Below are 17,272 nucleotides of genomic sequence, written 5' to 3'. Positions count from 1 at the left end.
ATACTGCAGCCATTGCTAATAAAAAATTTAATAAAAAGAAATAAAAGAACAACTTAAATATAATAAAAACTATCAAAAACTGAAGACAAATATCTAAAATGGTGACACTACAATCATTTTAATTAAAATTAGAAACTATTAATTTCTACTATGATATTACTATGATTGTCTTTGAGGCTTTAGAAAATGCAATATACCAAAAAATATATAATATAAATACTTAAAAAGAAGAGCTACTTTTATTTCTTCTTCCTGACATTATTACATACCTAGAAAGTCAAAAAATATTGAGAAAAAAGCAGAATTCTTAAGAGAATTTCATAATGTGAAAAAATACAAGATAAATATCCCCAATTAATAGCTTTTATATACCCTGGCATAACATTTTAAAAGTGAAAATGGAAAGGGTATTCCATTTATAATAGAGACCAGAAACCTTCTATAATATTAAAAATATTAAGAATGTTGTTAATATTCAATAATTAAAATTCAATTAAATTATTAACAAAATTGATAAATAATTGAAATGTAATATTAAATAATTAAAATATTCTTAAAATATTAAGATTAAAATATTAAATGATATATTTCCACAATTATATTTAAGTTCAATGAATTGTCAATGAGCATTTTCAGAGACTCATTTGAAAATGTATAAAATAATTAAAGTTCACAGTGGATAATAAATATCTTAGAAAAGATAACAAAGTTATGAAGATAAAAAAATTGAGAGCGGACTTGCTTACCAGATATTGGAACGCACTATATGTTCATCACATCAGTGTGGTACGGTAGTCACCCTTTATCCACAGTTTCAGTTTCCATGGTTTGTTACCTGCCGTCAACCCTGTGCCGAAAATACTAAACGGAAAATTCCAGAAACAAACAATGCGTAAGTTTTAACTTGCCTGCAGTTCTGCGTAGTGTGACGAAATCTTGGGCTGTCAGGTTCCGTCCCTCTCAGGACATGAATCTTCCCTTTGTCCAGCAGATCCACGCTGTAACAGCTTTCCACCTGTGAGTCACTTAGCCGCCCTTTCTGCGATCACATCGACTTTCTAGTATGGCAGTGCTTGTGTTCAAGGAACAGTTATTTTATCTAATAAAAGTCCCAAAGTACAAGAGTAGTGTTGCTGGCGATTGAGCTATGCCAAAGAGAAACAGTAAAGTGTTTCCTTCAAGTAAAAAGGTGAAAGTTCTCCACTTAATAAGAAAAGAAAAAAAAACATATACTGAGGTCGCTAAGATCTATGGTAAGAATGAATCTATCTGTGAAATCACGAAGAAGGAAAAATAAATTTGTGCTAGTTTTTGCACCTCAAAATGCGAAAGTTACAGCCCAACGCATGTGAAGTAGTTAAGTTAAGTTGGAAAAAGCACTAAATCTGTGGGTGGAAGACCTGAACAGAAACGTGTATGGATTGATGGCAATCAGGTTTGGTACTATCTATGGTTTCAAGCATCCACTGGAGGGGTTGGAACCTGTCCCCTATGAATAAGGGGGGAACTGCTGTATTAGGATAGCAATAGACAAATACATCACACAAATAAATAATTAAGAATTACATCCTATGCTTTTCCTTTTTCTGGTGTTTAAATTTATGGCAGATTTCCTTACTCTTTAGTGGTCATTCTCCTGGAAACTAGCTTTGTCTTCATGAATAATGTTGGCACTATTTGCAATTCTACATTCAGGGTTCTCATTTAGGAAGACAAATTCCCCGCCCCAACCCCATCTGTTGAAACCTATGGATCAGCCATGCATAAATATGAGAGGACAGGCCGGGCGCAGTGGCTCACGCCTGTAATCCCAACACTTTGGGAGGCCGAGGTGGGCAGATTGCTTGAGGTCAGGAGTTCAAGATTAGCCTGGTCAACATGGTGAAACCCGTCTCTACCAAAAATACAAAAATTAGCTGGGGGTGATGGCATGCGCCATCAGTCTCCGCTACTCAGGAGGCTGAGGCCAGAGAATCACTTGAACTCAGGAGGCAGAGGTTGCAATGAGTTGAGATTGCCCACTGCACTCCAGCCTGGGTGACAGAGCAAGACTCCATCTCAAAAATAAATAAATAAATAAATAAATAAATAAATAAATAAATAAATAAATAAATAAGAGAGGCTAACTTAATATCATTGACCTTGAATTTAGGTTTGCAATTTTGAAGCTATAGATTTAAATGCTAAAGGGAAAATACAGATAATCATATCCGTTTGGAGAAAATATGTAATCTTAGATTAAGCTTCATCGTTTAGAGCCATACTATCATCAGGATGTATGACTCACATCTTTATGGCTAAACAAATAACCCTTCATTAAATCTAAAGTGAGTAGCACCATGCAACCAAGGGCTGTGAGGAGTTTATTTTCTTGGCTCTTTTTGTTGTTCTTTCATAGCACATTTGTGTTCAGTTTTATTGTTCAAAACATCTTCAGGAGACATTATTTTAAACAAAATTGATTGTAATATGGTGATTTAAATTATCTAGCCATTAGATCTATTTTAAAATTTTGTAAAGGAAACACTGTTTTAGCAAAATTAAATAGAGAAAATTGTGGCAAAACATGCAGCAATAATTTATTTTTGCAAAACAGAAAGAGTAGAACTGCTCTCTAATTACTAGCCTTTGAGGCATTTACAGCTAAATTAAAATCATCATTAGCTGTTAAGTGTGTTTGCTTTGATTAGTTCCTGTTTTATGTGGTTTTAGGCAGAAGTAATTTTGTGGTATTACTAATGAATTTAATGTTAAGTGGAAAAAAACTTTTGTTATCTGACAAGTACCAGCTCTGGAATTAACAGTTTAAATTTTGTCAAAAGTCAGAGATGCTTTCTAACATGTTTGCCAAGTATTGAAAATGATTTTTTTAAGTAATCTTAAAAGCTAGTGTAATGGAAAAAAAGAAAATGCCAGTTTTATTCCCTTAACCATTATATCTCAGTGTTACAAAGTAGAAAAGCATGGACTTTGAATATAGTCCTGTTCAAAACCACATTTCACCACTCTGGCAATTTGGACCAACAACTTAGCCATCCTACACTCAATATTCTTCATCTATAAAAATTGGAATATTAACATCTTTTCCAAAAAAATAGCTTTAAAGATTAAATAAGTGAATGTTAAGCAGCATAGTGGCTGTGGTACATGCACTCAGTAAGAGTTAATCCCTTTTTCCTTTCCTTTTCACTTGATTTGTGTGTCTAAAGATATTAGAAAACTAATTCCAAGCATCTATCCAAAGATAAACTGAGGGATTTAGCATATTCATGTTATTATTGCATATGAATTTTGGAAAGAGAAATAATCTGAGTGTATGTGAGCTTCCTGTTTTAAACAGAGAGTGACAGGAAAAATAAAAGTATATTTTCAACAATTTTGTATCAATGGGAAGATGGTTCTTTTTAAATATAATTTTATGATTTCTGAGAGCAGTTGAAAATATTTAAACCCTGCTCGTTTCATTTGCGACTAAAACCAGTAATTTAACTTAATTGCTCCATGGGTCCAGATGTTAAGAGCTAGATGGAGTTAGTTAGAATAGAAAGAAACAGAAATTTTTTTTAAATGGAGGGAGGAATTAAGAGTTGGCCAAAGCTGCATTATTGCATTTTTGTGGTTCCAACATCATCAAAGTGTTTCGTGATACTCTACAAATTTAGTGTCTATGACTCCCACAGATCATCACTCTATTCATCAAGGTTAATTCTCAGAATGTTTATATCATTTTAGACATTTATAACTTATTCTAAACATATTTCCAGCAATTAAATCGCAACCACTGCTATGATCTGAGGGAAATATGGATTTTTGTGTATGGCAATGAGATGATATTTTGATGCTACAAAATTCTTTCTCTTGAAGTCTTCTAACCTCTCTGCATACTGTGGCATGCTTAATTGTAAGACAGAAATAATCACACATATTTCCCAAAGTATGCATCAAGTAAAAAGATAATGAAAAAAATGCACATTTGTGTTATCATTATTTTGATCTACTTATTTGTGAAAGAGCAGCATGATCAGAAAATGACCAGAAAAAGATTATGGGTAGGAATAAGTCCCAATCTTTCATCATAAAGGATAAATTGCTGTTCATATTTAAATTATGCATCAGGATATGAAAGGTTCCTGCAAGTTCCATAGGACCAGCACTGGCTTGCAAACTGGCTAGGGTAAAATTAATGATAGGTGGAAACCATTTTATAGCCCTATTGGCATTCACTCTGATATGATACCACTGCCTTTTGGATGAGAAACGTTGAGAAGCAGCTCTCCATCATAAGCTCTGTACAGAATTTACATTAAGTTGTTTTTCATAAGGTTCTTTTTAAAGTTGTTCCTTTATTTAGAAGAGAACAAGCAGTTAAGCTATTGTGGGGGCATACAGGTTGGTGTGAGCGTGAAAGCATGGTGTTTGTGTAAAAATGTTTCATTAGAAGGATGTAGTCAGTGGAGTTAATTCACATTCCGTATCCTACTGCTGGACAGAGTTTGCTCTGGTATAACTCAAGAGTTGAAGTTGAGAAATCTCAAGTTATTAAATATTTGAGCCATAAAAGAAATTTTAATGAAAAAGCATGTGAGTTGGACTAGAGACCAGCAAATCTGCAATAAAAGTTATTTTTCCTCCAAGAATGCTTAATAATAGCTGTTTTTAAAAGTTGTAAGTGTATAAAAACCTAAATATCACTGAGATAATCTACCATTTGATTAGCAAATTCGGCATTTGCTAAATTGCAATCAATCACCAGAACACAAGGATTAGCCCAGTGATTCTTATACAAATTCATTATATGTTTATCACCCATTTTCATGATGGAGCATAAAATTGAAATAAGATAGCAAAAAGTCACCAAATCAAAATAAATTGCATAATGATTCACAACAGACTGTGATAAGCAAAAGATGGCAACATCAACTGAGATCTAGCACCTCAGAAAAAGCACTGTTTTGTTTCTCTGCTATGTAACACAGCTGCGGTACCAGGCAGCCTTATTATCCATCAAGATCACGTCCTGCCCCCAAGCAGTCTATATGATGCAAACCGATTTCACTAACAAATGCTCAATTCACACTTACACACAAATACCCCATTCACAGTTTTAAAACTTTCTTAAAAGAAATGACTTTATTGACTAGTCTCTATTGATATTCATGTGTATGAGTTGCAAGAATCAGGAAAATAAAATCTAGTTATGTCAGAGCATTTCCTATAATTTCCTTGTAAAAGTTCTTTCTCTTTGAAAAGATTTAATTTTGTTAGTCTATGGACAAATAGACTTGGCCCTCATTGATTTATTCTAAACTATTCTATATAAAATAGTGATGCACAATTTTTGCTCCTTAGTTCACCTAAAACTGGGTTCTTGTCACACAACCAGGATACATTAGGCACACAGACACATTGAAAGGTGAGGAGAGAGGAATTTATTCAAAGAAAGCTCTCAGTGAAAAAAGAAGAGGTCCTGCTAATAGGCTCCCACCTCATAGATTGAATACCAGGCCACCACACTCATGAGCTGAAGAAGCCAGGCTCCTCCCCAATGCACAAGGTACGAACTGCTCGTGACTCCACCATGTTCCCCCAGTGTGCGTGTGGGCATTATTCAGAAAGAATCAGTCTGGAAAGGGCAGCCAAACAGGGGCAGTTCTCCCTCTGAGTTGCCTGTTTCCCGGGACCAGCAGTCCAGTTTTTCAGCCTTCAGGCTGTTTTAGGCTTGAAGGTGAGGTTTCCAAGGGGAACCTTGGCTGTCTCCTATCTCTATCAATAGTATCACAAATCGTGCATTTTTTTTTTTTCGTTCAAACTTCGGGAAGTAGGTATGATTATCTCTATGTTATAATTAAGTATGCCACAGTTTTCAGAGAGGTTAGAAGACTCCAAGAGAAAGAATTCTGCAGCACCGAAATTTCATCTCATTGTTATACGCAAAAATACATGTTTCCCCCATATCATAGCTATGGTTGAGATTTAATTTTTCATGCTGGAAATATTTTTGAATACATTATAAACGTTCAGTATAATTTCAACATTCTGAGGGTTAACCTTGATGAACATAGGGATGATTTATGAGAGTCACAAACGCTACATTTGTAGACTATGACGAACCACTTTGATGGCGTTGGAGCCACAGCATTGCAGTGATGCAGCCTTGGTTCCCTCCTGATTCCCTTTTTGTTTCTTCTTTCCGTTTCAACTATCTCCGTGTACCTCTTAACATCTGGACCCGTGGAGCAATTCTAAAGTTTCAGCAGAAAACTATGGTAAATACAATACTGTCAGTCAAATGATATTTTTAAAATCCAAAACTCTCTTTTGCCACTAAATTTAATAGTGATATTATACTTGATGATTGTAATTATGATTGTGAGTCTCTGACACATCCTGAGGAGTATTTTGAATTAACCAAAGGGGAAGAATTCCTGAATTTTTTCAACTATAATGCTTAGTTGTTAGCCCATGCAAAGTTTTGGTTTGGTAACTCATGATAATACTACGCTCTCAGTATAAAGAAAATTTACTTATTTCCTGGCTAATTTATTTCTTCCCTTCAACTTAACATAGAGAATAGTAACAACCAAAAAGGTTTCCTTAACCATGAAACAAGGCTAAATAAGGTCTATTTTGTTAATTGTTCAAAATTGTCATTCATATGAGTAAAGAATGAACAGAAGTGAGATGTTATATTCCAGGGATACCGGATTTCCCAGACATAAACCAGAAACTGAAATAATATTATGAAAATTAATCACAACAAGTAGTGTTGTATTTTTATGGTTATCATCTTGTACCTCTGAATAACTTTGGTACTCTTGGTTTTGCTTCAGAGCCTTTCAACTCCAGAAGGAAATTGTGTCCTCAAAACTAATGTGTAATATAAGGAAGTCTCATAGCAGTATGTTACAGACAGAATTAGCCATGTAGACAACATATGCTAGTGACTATATATATTGGAAAATTTAGAAACAATAATTTTAGATCACTTGGAAGTACATAAAATGTAAAACTGTAATTTATCCTATAATTAAATTGTATTTGTTAAATTAATAAGGAAGCTTAGTCATGGTCAAATGACTATGTTTTTGTTTAACATGCATAAGAATCAAGATTCAGTGAGTAGTTTTTAAAATTAGAATTGTTTAAGCTAATATAGTTTCCTTAGTTCTATTTTTTACTAACAAATTATCATGGCAAAATACTATTGATCTTTAAAAAACAGCTTGCATAGATTGAGTTATGTCTCATTTATTTGTAAGATTCCATATTTCTTTAAAAATTGCAAGGCTTATATAATGGTAATAGGCAAACTTGGTTTTCCATGCATTATCTTATTTTCCCAAGAATTCTATGGGGTTAGCACTCTTACCTCATTTTAAAGATGAGGTATCTGTGACTCAGAAAGGTTAAGTTAATGGTCAGTTTTATCAACAAGTTGTAGAGTTGGGATTTAAATCATACTGTACTTTTGTAGGTATAACACTTATCAATTAAAATTCGTGTGCCTCCCCTTTATTTCTTCCCCTTGATTTTATTGTATTGCTATTTTTAAGTACAAAAAAATAGAAAAATAACATAACAGCTACCTATTTCATCTCCAACTCTGATTTCACAAATACTGACATTTTGTCGTATTTTTGTTGTTGCTGTTGTTTTGTTTTTTGCCTTTTGGAAGTAAAATATACTAAATGGAGCTAAGTCAAGCAGCAACAGGAAATAGTGTGAAGCTGCTCATCTCTTGTCTCTCTGTTCCCACAGCTACAATCCTCTGCTAGTTTCTTAGACCCTTTCTTCTGGACTGCATCAACAAACTCACGTGCACTCTCCCTTGCTCCAGTCTGCCTTTGATCAAGTCTATTGCTTATACAACTGGTATGATAATATTCTCCAAACATTGCATTCCTCCTGTCAAACTCCTTTTCAATAATACACAGAGCCACATTGTTATCTGTGTTATCAAACATTTAGCACTCAAAAACCCATGTCGCAGGGGTCCTTTATTTTTTTTAACACTTTTCCCCTATAGACCCGTCCTTTTTACATGGTATAATGTCCCCTTATACCTTACAACTTCCCATGGCTTCATCTGGCTTGTGGTTGTGGTTTTGACCAAACCATGCTCTTGGTTTTCTTGCCAACTTTATTAAAAATAAGCCTCTTCCAGAATGTATTATCTCCTTCACTCCATTGTTTCTTTTCTGGGTATGGCTTTAGCATTCATGGATTTAATTTGTAAAAATACATACCATTTAACACTTTTCTTGGTTCTGACACCTCTTGGTTCAAGATGGTGGCCTGAGAATATTTATATGCCGCCTGGCTCTTAAAAAATATCACTAGAATGAAAATAAAGGTATACAAAAGTGAATAAACCCATAATAGCAAGATAATAGGAGTAAGGGCCAACAGTGAACTAAAGCTATTAATACAATTCTGGCAGACAAAAAGCAGATGTGTGTGGTGACAAGGGAGAAAAAGCAGAAATAACCACAAGCCAGAATACCAGAGACTCTGTTTAAAAAGCCATATCTGGGGCAATTTTCTGGGGGTGCCAGGAAGAGGCGCCGCATAGCGTCAGCAAGGACTCAAAAGGGGCACTTCCCAGTGAAGCAAAAGAGTGGCATAATAATTTGATAACCCTCATGACGTGTCAGCCCCACCATGGCCCCGTAAATGTAGCATGAGTGCGAGCTTGAAGTTTGTAACATGAGATGAAAACTGGAGAAACATCCCTAAAATATGTGAACCAATCTGCCTAGAAATAGCTAGGAATCTGGTGAGTTGAACCTACCAGAGTACAGACCTTCTTATTCTGTTTTGAGGTGCTCCTGCTTGCACCTGCAAGCTTCCACGTGTCATATTTTAAAGTAAATTATGCCAACTGATATAGTCATCATGTACCCAAAAAGTCAAAGAAGTTTGTAGCATAAAATAGAAACAGACTTCAATGACAAAAAGGAAAGATCATAGAATAAGAAAAAGGTTTTAAAAATTAAAAAAGTATAACTGTCAGGAATTTAAAAAATTATGGTAGTGTCCAGAGCTATGAGTGACACTATCTTCAGATTTTAAACACAAACATGAAGATTGAAAATATCAAAAGAAATTGAGTGTTTTGTGGCAAAGTTGAGTAAAAAGGGAATTGAGAGATGCATAAAAGAAGTGAGATAAAGGCCTTTGGATTAAAAGGCTGCTAGACAGTTAAACAGAATAAAAAACAAAATCCATTCTCAGAAGTATTTTTGTGAAATTTCAGATTCCCAAGGATAAAGAGCAGATTCTATAAGTTTCCTGTAAGGAAAAAAACAGCAAAATAAAAGATTTTATACAAAAGAATACTCAAACGGGCAACAGAGTTCTCATCAGCCATACTTGTTGCCAGAAGGGAATGGTGTCTTGCTCTCACAGAAAGGGAAGACTGCTGTGCGGCCCTCACCTGAATTCCCGTCTTAGTTTATATAGTTTATGGGACCTCATATGTGGTTAATATTTGTTAACTTGACCAAGGAAATGAAGATAAAGGAGAAATTTCTCCCACCAGAATAACCCTTCAGCTCCTCTACCTAAAACACCATTGCATTTGTTAGTAGGGTTTGGAATCAGCACTACTGATTTCCTTCATTTGGACCACTATTTTTAAACATAGCAATGCAGCCAGGTGCAGTGGCTCATGCCTGTAATCCCAACACTTTGGGAGGCCGAGGCCGAGGCGGGTGGGTTACCTGAGGTCAGCAGTTTGAGACCAGCCTGGCCAACATGGTGAAACCCCGTCTCTACTAAAAATACAAAGATTAGCTGGGCGTGGTGGCACACACCTATAATCCCAGCTACTTGGGAGGCTGAGGCAGGAGAATTGCTTGAGCCCGGGAGACGGAGGTTGCAGTGAACCAAGATTGTGCCACTGCACTCCAGCCTGGCTGACAGAGCGAGACTCTGTCTCAAAAAAAAAAAAAAAAAAAACTTTAGCAATGCACCTTGGGGATCTTTTCCTCTCAGCACATAGAGCTGGACCCCAATCTTTCTTTTTCCAACTTTGTTGTGATACTATTGCCATACCATATAGTTCTCCCAATTAAAGTATAAAATTCAATTATTTTTAGTGTAATATCAGATAGGTGCTACCATCACCACAGTCAATTTTAGAACATCTTCATTACCTCAAAACGAAACCCCATATGATTTAGCTAAAAGCCCCTTATCCCTAGTTCTCACCACCATAACCCTAAGCAAACACTTACCTATTTTCTGCCTCATAGGTTTCTTTATTCATATGAATGAGATCATACAATATGTGGCCTTTGTAACTAACTTCTTTCATGTAGCATAATGTTTTCAAGGTTCATCCAAGTTGTAGCACAATCAGCACTCCATTTCTTTTCATGGCTGCATAATATTCCATTGTATGAATATATGGATATGCCATGTTTTGTTTACTCATCCACCAGTTGAACATTTAGAGTGCTTCTACCTTTGGACTATTAGGAGTAATGCTGCTATGAACATTCATGTACAAGGTTTTGTGTGGACATATGTTTTCATTTATTTTGGTATATACCTGAGAGTGGAATTGCTGGGTCACATGGTAACTGTACATTTAATCATTTGAACAAATGCCAGACTGTTTCCCAAAGTAATGGTACCACTTTACATTCACACTAGCAGGGTCAATGTACGAGGGTTTCTGTTTCTCCACATCCTTGCCAGCACTCATTACCTGGCTTTTTGATTCTAGCCCTATTAGTGTATGTGAAGTGCTACTTCATGGTAGTTTTCATTTGCAATTATTTGATGACTAATGATATCAAGAATTTTTTCATGTGCTTCTTGGTCATTTGAACATCTTTCTTGGAGAAATGTCTATTTTTATCCCTTGGCCATTTTTAAGTCGGGTTATTTCTCTTTTTATTATTGAGTTGTAAGAGTTTATATATTCTGACCTAATATCTTTGGGTAGTCATTATCCAGACTCCTACACGGTTCCAATGCTGAGGCTTTTTGCAATACTGTAACTTACATTCTTTATTTTCAGTTAACAGTGTGTGTATGATTGCAGGTTTCCGATATCATGTTAGTTTACTTTATATGAAATTCTGTAGATCTTTGATATTTGTGAAGGACATATCTTGAGACCGTATTGAACCCATGAGTTTCTATAGGTAGAAACATTTAAAATCTTGACACTTTCTCAAATCACATTTCAGCATGGAGTCCTGCATTTGTTGGGATATCATCAGCTCAGCAGTTAATTGCTTATTAATGAATTGTTATTCATCACTAGCAGAGAGAATGTACACTGGTAGGGAAATCACTGACATTTTTATTAATTGCCTTTTAAAAATTTATGTAGGGCATATATAGTGGACTCACTTATGTCATATATCAGGTTAATTTAAATAGTGAATTATCAAAATATTTTTTGTGGTTATTTTCATGACCTTCTTAGATTTTTTAGTGTTACTTTATTTCTCTCACAACACTAGCAGTTATTTATTTTTGTGATCACTTTACACTGACATACACACACACACATACACAATAACAAAAGTCACCTTATGTATGCATGCTGAGGATTATAGAATCAAAAACCTACACAGGTATGTGAATGTTGACTATTTAGGTTTCCTTGTGCCCTCTTCTTACCCCTTAGCTGATTTGCATCTGTACAGCAGCCTTACAACCTGTGTAATTCAAAATTTTCAGTTGGCAAAATTACCTATCACTGCATGTCATGCACTTTTGAATTTGCTCTAAAATAGTCAATATGGTAGATGTAAAATGCATTCATCCTAAAGATCTTTTGAATAAAAGCCTAAGAAGAGTGAGAAATAATACTGTCTTACTTTCCCTCATTCAGAGTTGTTCAGTAAGCAGAGCTTTTCCACAGAAAGTGATCAAGATGGTGAAGTTCTCAAAATCAAGAGAAATAGTTGAAGGATCTGGGATAAGATTATCCAAAGAGATTTGAAAACTCTTCAAATAGAAAAAGTACTTCCATATGGAAAAATGATTATAGCTTGCTAGTTTAACCACAGAGGGTAGAACTAGGACAGACAAATATAACTTTTGGAGAATTCAGTTCAAAGAAGTACTTTCTAAGAATTAGAACTGAACATTCTTGGAATAGGATGTCATAATAGGTACAGAATTTTATCAAGTTGGACACATTCAACTCGAAGTTGGTCAATCCCTTTATCATATAATGGTTGTGGTACTGAGGCAGTATTAGAATAAATATCTTTCCAGGTTTTTCTCATACCACAAATTCTATTCTAAGTTCATACATGCTATAAAACACTTAGGACTTAATTTAATAATTACCAGAGGGCTGAATGTTATTCTTTTGTAATGACATTAAAATTTTACTGTAGCAAGAAATATTAGAATTTATATTCTAATCTCCTGGTCCCTTCTGACTTTAGAATGTTATTGGCAAGAGGGGAGGGGCTAGTTTTGCTATTCATCATTCTAGAGACGCAAAATCAAGCTATAATTGTCTTAAAGTGTTCTTGCAAAATATAATTTTCTCATGATGTTCATCTGTAATAAAATTGATTTTTACAAAATATATAGTATATGTAACCAGTATCAACAAATTAAATGGTGTTGTAATCTAAATAGGAATAAATACACATTTCAAATGTTCAAACTATTTTAAAATACGATAAATACAAGTCACCAAAAATAAATTTATAAAAGCATACATTGATGAAAAATTTAAAACTTTTGTATATAAGCTAATCACTCTCTTATTTTATTTGCCTTGTATTGGATATACATATTACTACATTACTCCCAAGTATTAAAGGGCTGGTCAATATCTTTGGTCTTAGAGTTTTAGTATATATAGAAAGGATAATTTAAAAATGATAATTATCTTTCCCTCACAATGCTATGATTATACCCCTAGAAATGGACCATAAATATCACATCGGCACTTTTAAGAATAGACATACCTATTTCCAGATAACTAAGTCCCTACTATTTGTTGAGCCATAAGTCATGTGTGACAGATAGTAAGAAGAGAGGGGAGAAGGTGAATGTTTCCATTAAAAATCCATGGGATAACACTTAGGTAATTGTAAGAACTCAGACAAGTCATAAAACATCTCTAAACTTCAGTTTCCTACTCTCTGGTAAGGATATAGTACTCATTATATATAGTCTATGATAATTACAACAACCTTATATGGCAAGTACTATTATATCCACAATACACATAATACAATTTTACCAATGTGCTAGACCAAATTACAGGAGCTTTTATTCAGTGGCTGCTTTTATTGTAGTACAGTTGACCTTTGAACAACATGGATTTGAACCACACAGGTCCACTTATACATGACTTTTTCAATAAATATGTTGGAAATTTTTTGGAGATTTTTGATAACTTGAAAAATCCTGCAGATGAATCATATAGACTAAAAATACAACAACAAGTTAAGAAAAAGTTAGGTATGTCATGAATGTATAAAATATATGTAGATATGAGCCTACATATATTTTTACTACCATAAAGTATACACAAATCTATTATAAAAAGCAAAAACTTATCATAACTTACGTACACAAATACTTACACATCATACATGGTGCTGTTCACAGTAAAAAGAAATGTAAACAAATGTAAAGATGCAGTATTAAATTATAACTGCATAAAATTAACTGTTGTACATCCTGTACTAATGCAATTATGTAGAAACCCCTTGTTGCTCTTGCAGTGAGCTCAAGTGTTGCAAGTATCCACTTAAAATGCCTATGTGACATAATCATCTCCCCATCAGCAGTTTGTCTCTCCAGTAAATTGCCTATTGTGGTAAAAAGTGATCTCTCTTGGTTCTTGTGTATTTTTCATAGTGTTTAGTGTAATACTGTAAACCTTGAATCGTACCATGTGACCTACATGAAGTGTCACCAGTGATGCTGGAAGTGCTCCCAAAAATCAGAGATAAGTCAGAAAAGAAAAAGTTGAATTGCTTGATGTGTATTGTAGGTTTAGATCTGCAATTGCAGTTGCTTGCCATGTCAAGATAAATGAATCTAGCCTAAGGATCATTGTAAAAAATAAAAGGAGCCTTGTGAAGCTGTCCCTGTAGCTATGCCAGTAGGTGCAAAACACTTGTACTTTTTGTGAAATATCTTTTTATCTTGTATTGAAAATGCAGTTTTTATGTGAGTGCAGAATTGCTGTAAGAAAAGCATCTGTAGACTAATATGATTTGAGAAAAAGTGAAGTGGCAACTTAAAGCAAAAGGAAGGTGAAGAATCTAAAGCTGGATAATCTAATGCCAGCAAAGGATGGTTTGATCATTTGGCTTAAAACATGTCAAGATCAAAAGAGAAGTAGCTTCTGGCAACCACAAGGCAGCAGATGGGTTCCCAGGTGCCATAAGAAAATCACTGAAAGAAAGGACATTGGCCTAAACAGGCTTTTTTCTTTTTCTTTTTCTTTTTTTTTTTTGAGACAGAGTCTCGCTCTGTTGCCCAGGCTGGAGTGCAGTGGTGCGATCTTGGCTCATTGCAACCTCTGCCTCCCGGGTTCAAGCAATTCTCCTGCCTCAGCCTCCTGAGTAGCTGGGACTACAGGTGCCTGCCACCAGACCTGGCTAATTTTTGTATTTTTAGTAGAGATGGGGTTTCACCATATTGGCCAGGCTGGTCTCAAACTCCTGACCTTGTGATCCGCCCTGCCTTGGCCTCCTAAAGTGCTGGGATTGTGGGCATGAGCCACTGCACCTGGCCTGAACAGGCTTTCAGTACAGACAAAAATGCCCCATTCTAGAAAAATGAATAGCCACAAAGCACATTTAATAGCAAGGAAGAGAACAGAGCATCACAATATAAGGCAGGAAAGAGCCTAACTCTAAAAATATATCCTAACTCTATTTTTTGGGAAGGCAAATGCAATCAGATTTATGATCAGGATGGCCCTTATCTATAAAGCCATCAACTCCCAAGCCATGAAGGGAAAGATAAACACCAGCTGCTAGTATTTTGGTTGTATATTCAGAGGAGTGAAAAATGAGAACACTTTTTCTGGATTGGTTGCATGTATGCTTTGTCCCTAAAGTCAGGAAGTACCTTTCCAATAAGTGACTGCTTTTTAAAATTTTTGGATATTGGATAATGCCCCTAGTCACCCAGAATCCCATGAGTTCAACACTGACCGTACTAAGTGGTCTACTTGTGTCAAAACACAACATCTCTAATCCAGACCTACACATAGTATTATATGGAAAGGATTGCCAACGCTATGGAAGAGCAGTCTAATGAGATAACATCATGAAAGTCTGGAAGGATCACACTATTGAAGATGCCAGAATTGTTATAGAAAAAGCCACAAAAGCCATCAAGCCCCAAACAATAAATTCCTGCTGGAGAAAACTGTGTCCACACATTGTACATGACCTCTATAGGATTTACAACAGTCAATCAATAAAATAATGAGAGAGATTTATGGATATGACAAAAAAATAGACGGTGGAAGTGGTGGTGAAGAGTTTCATGATGTGACTCTTCAAGAAATTCAAGAGCTAATAGACACCACACCAGAGTAATTAACAGAAAACAACATGACAGAGATGAGTGCTTCCAAACTAGTGCCAGATTATGAGGAAGAAGGCATAGAAGCGAACTGACATTAGACAATCTGGCAGAAAAGTTCTGATTATTAAAGACTGCTATTGACTTATGACAAGAAATCTTGGATGACATTGGCACTGAAACTGAAATGATGGAAGGATTGATACTATGTAGAAACATTTTTGGAGAAATGAAAAAGCAAAAATATCGGACGGAAATTATACTACATTTCCGTAAAGTTACACCAAATGTGCTTGCCTCTCCTGCCTCAGCTTTTACCTCCTCTATGTCTTCCTCTGCCACCCCTGAGACAGCAAGACAACCCTTCCTTTTCTACCTCCTCCTCAGCCTACTCAGTGTGAAAACAATGAGGATTAAGACCTTTAAGATTCATTTCCACATAATGAATTGTAAATATATTTTGTCTTTCTTATAATTTTCTTAATATTTTCTTTCCTCTAGCTCGTTTTATTATGAGAATACAGTATAACATATATTTAAATAAGCTAAAGATAAATATTATATAATTTATATAATTTAAAAATATAAATATAATTTATATAAACGATTTATATTTACTAGCTTACTTTATTATGAAAATACAGTATAATATGTATCTTGCATATAACATATTAGATATATGTGAACCAACTGTTTGTGTTGGCAAATCTTTAGGTCAACAGTAGACTATTAAGATTTGTGGGGAGTCAAAGTTTGTATGTGGATTTTTAATTGCATAGGGTGGGTCAGCATCCCAACCCTCATGTTGCTCAAGAGTCAACTATGTTGATATTATTACTTTTATTATTATTTTTAAAGAGTCTGCAGTGGGAGTTGATTGCCTCTATCAACTGCCAGATCTCAAGCCCGCTATACTGCAGTAGATATTTAAGACATCAGAGATAACCTATATTGGTCATACTAATTTTTCTTTTGTAAATAGGATTGTTTGAGAAAGAATTTTGATAAAACAATATCTTAGCCAGTTAGTACCAGCTTTTGAATGTTAATGCCCATATGTAAAGAACTAAAATTTCTCCAAGTATATATTTCTTTTAGAAAGTAAGTGAGGCAGGCCAGGCACAGTGGCTCACAACTGTAATCCCAGCACTTTGGGAAGCCTAGGCGGGCAGATCACTTGAGGTCAAGAGTTCCAGACTAGCCTGGACAACATGGAGATAGCCCATCTCTACTAAAAATATAAAAAATTAGCCAGGTGTGGTGCTTTATGCCTGTAATCCCAGCACTTTGGGAGGCCGAGGCAGGTGGGTCACTTGAATTCAGGAGTTTGAGACCAGCCTGGCCAACATTGCAAAATCCCATCTCTACGAAAATACAAAAAATTAGCCAGGTGTGGTTGCACATGCCTGTAGTCCCAGCTACTCAGGAGGCTGAGGTATGAGAATCTCTTGAACTCAGAAGTCAGAGGTTGCAGTAAGCTGAGATTTCACCACTGCACTCCAGCCTGGGTGATAGAGCCAGCGAGATTCTGACTCAAAAGAGAGAGTAAGTGAATCTCCCACCCTGAATCCTGGTGTTAATTATTGACTCTACTATGTAAGAAATAATACTACATTATTTTATGATGCTGTACTTCTGTTAATAAACAAAGTGGAATAAAAAATTGCTATGTTTTATGCATATAATATGTAATATGATATGGCCCTTATTCTCCAGAATCTTACAAAGTATT

The 17,272-nt window shown here is 35.2% G+C and overlaps 1 long non-coding RNA gene across 1 annotated transcript; it reads right to left on the bottom strand.

The window, feature by feature from the left end:
* Positions 1 to 800: 800 nt before the first annotated feature.
* On the bottom strand, positions 801 to 12,071 carry LOC129485799 (uncharacterized). The gene is made up of 3 exons (XR_008658780.2): positions 11,841 to 12,071; positions 8,247 to 8,336; positions 801 to 1,145 (listed from the first exon to the last, which is right to left on the bottom strand). It is a non-coding gene; the product is annotated as an uncharacterized lncRNA (long non-coding RNA).
* Positions 12,072 to 17,272: the final 5,201 nt, after the last annotated feature.

This window comes from Symphalangus syndactylus, chromosome 7 (assembly GCF_028878055.3).
Source record: "Symphalangus syndactylus isolate Jambi chromosome 7, NHGRI_mSymSyn1-v2.1_pri, whole genome shotgun sequence".
In the NCBI taxonomy this organism is placed as follows: domain Eukaryota; kingdom Metazoa; phylum Chordata; class Mammalia; order Primates; family Hylobatidae; genus Symphalangus; species Symphalangus syndactylus.
The sequence above is the reverse complement of the archived record's forward strand: the minus strand, read 5'-3'. Positions and strand labels throughout refer to the sequence as shown.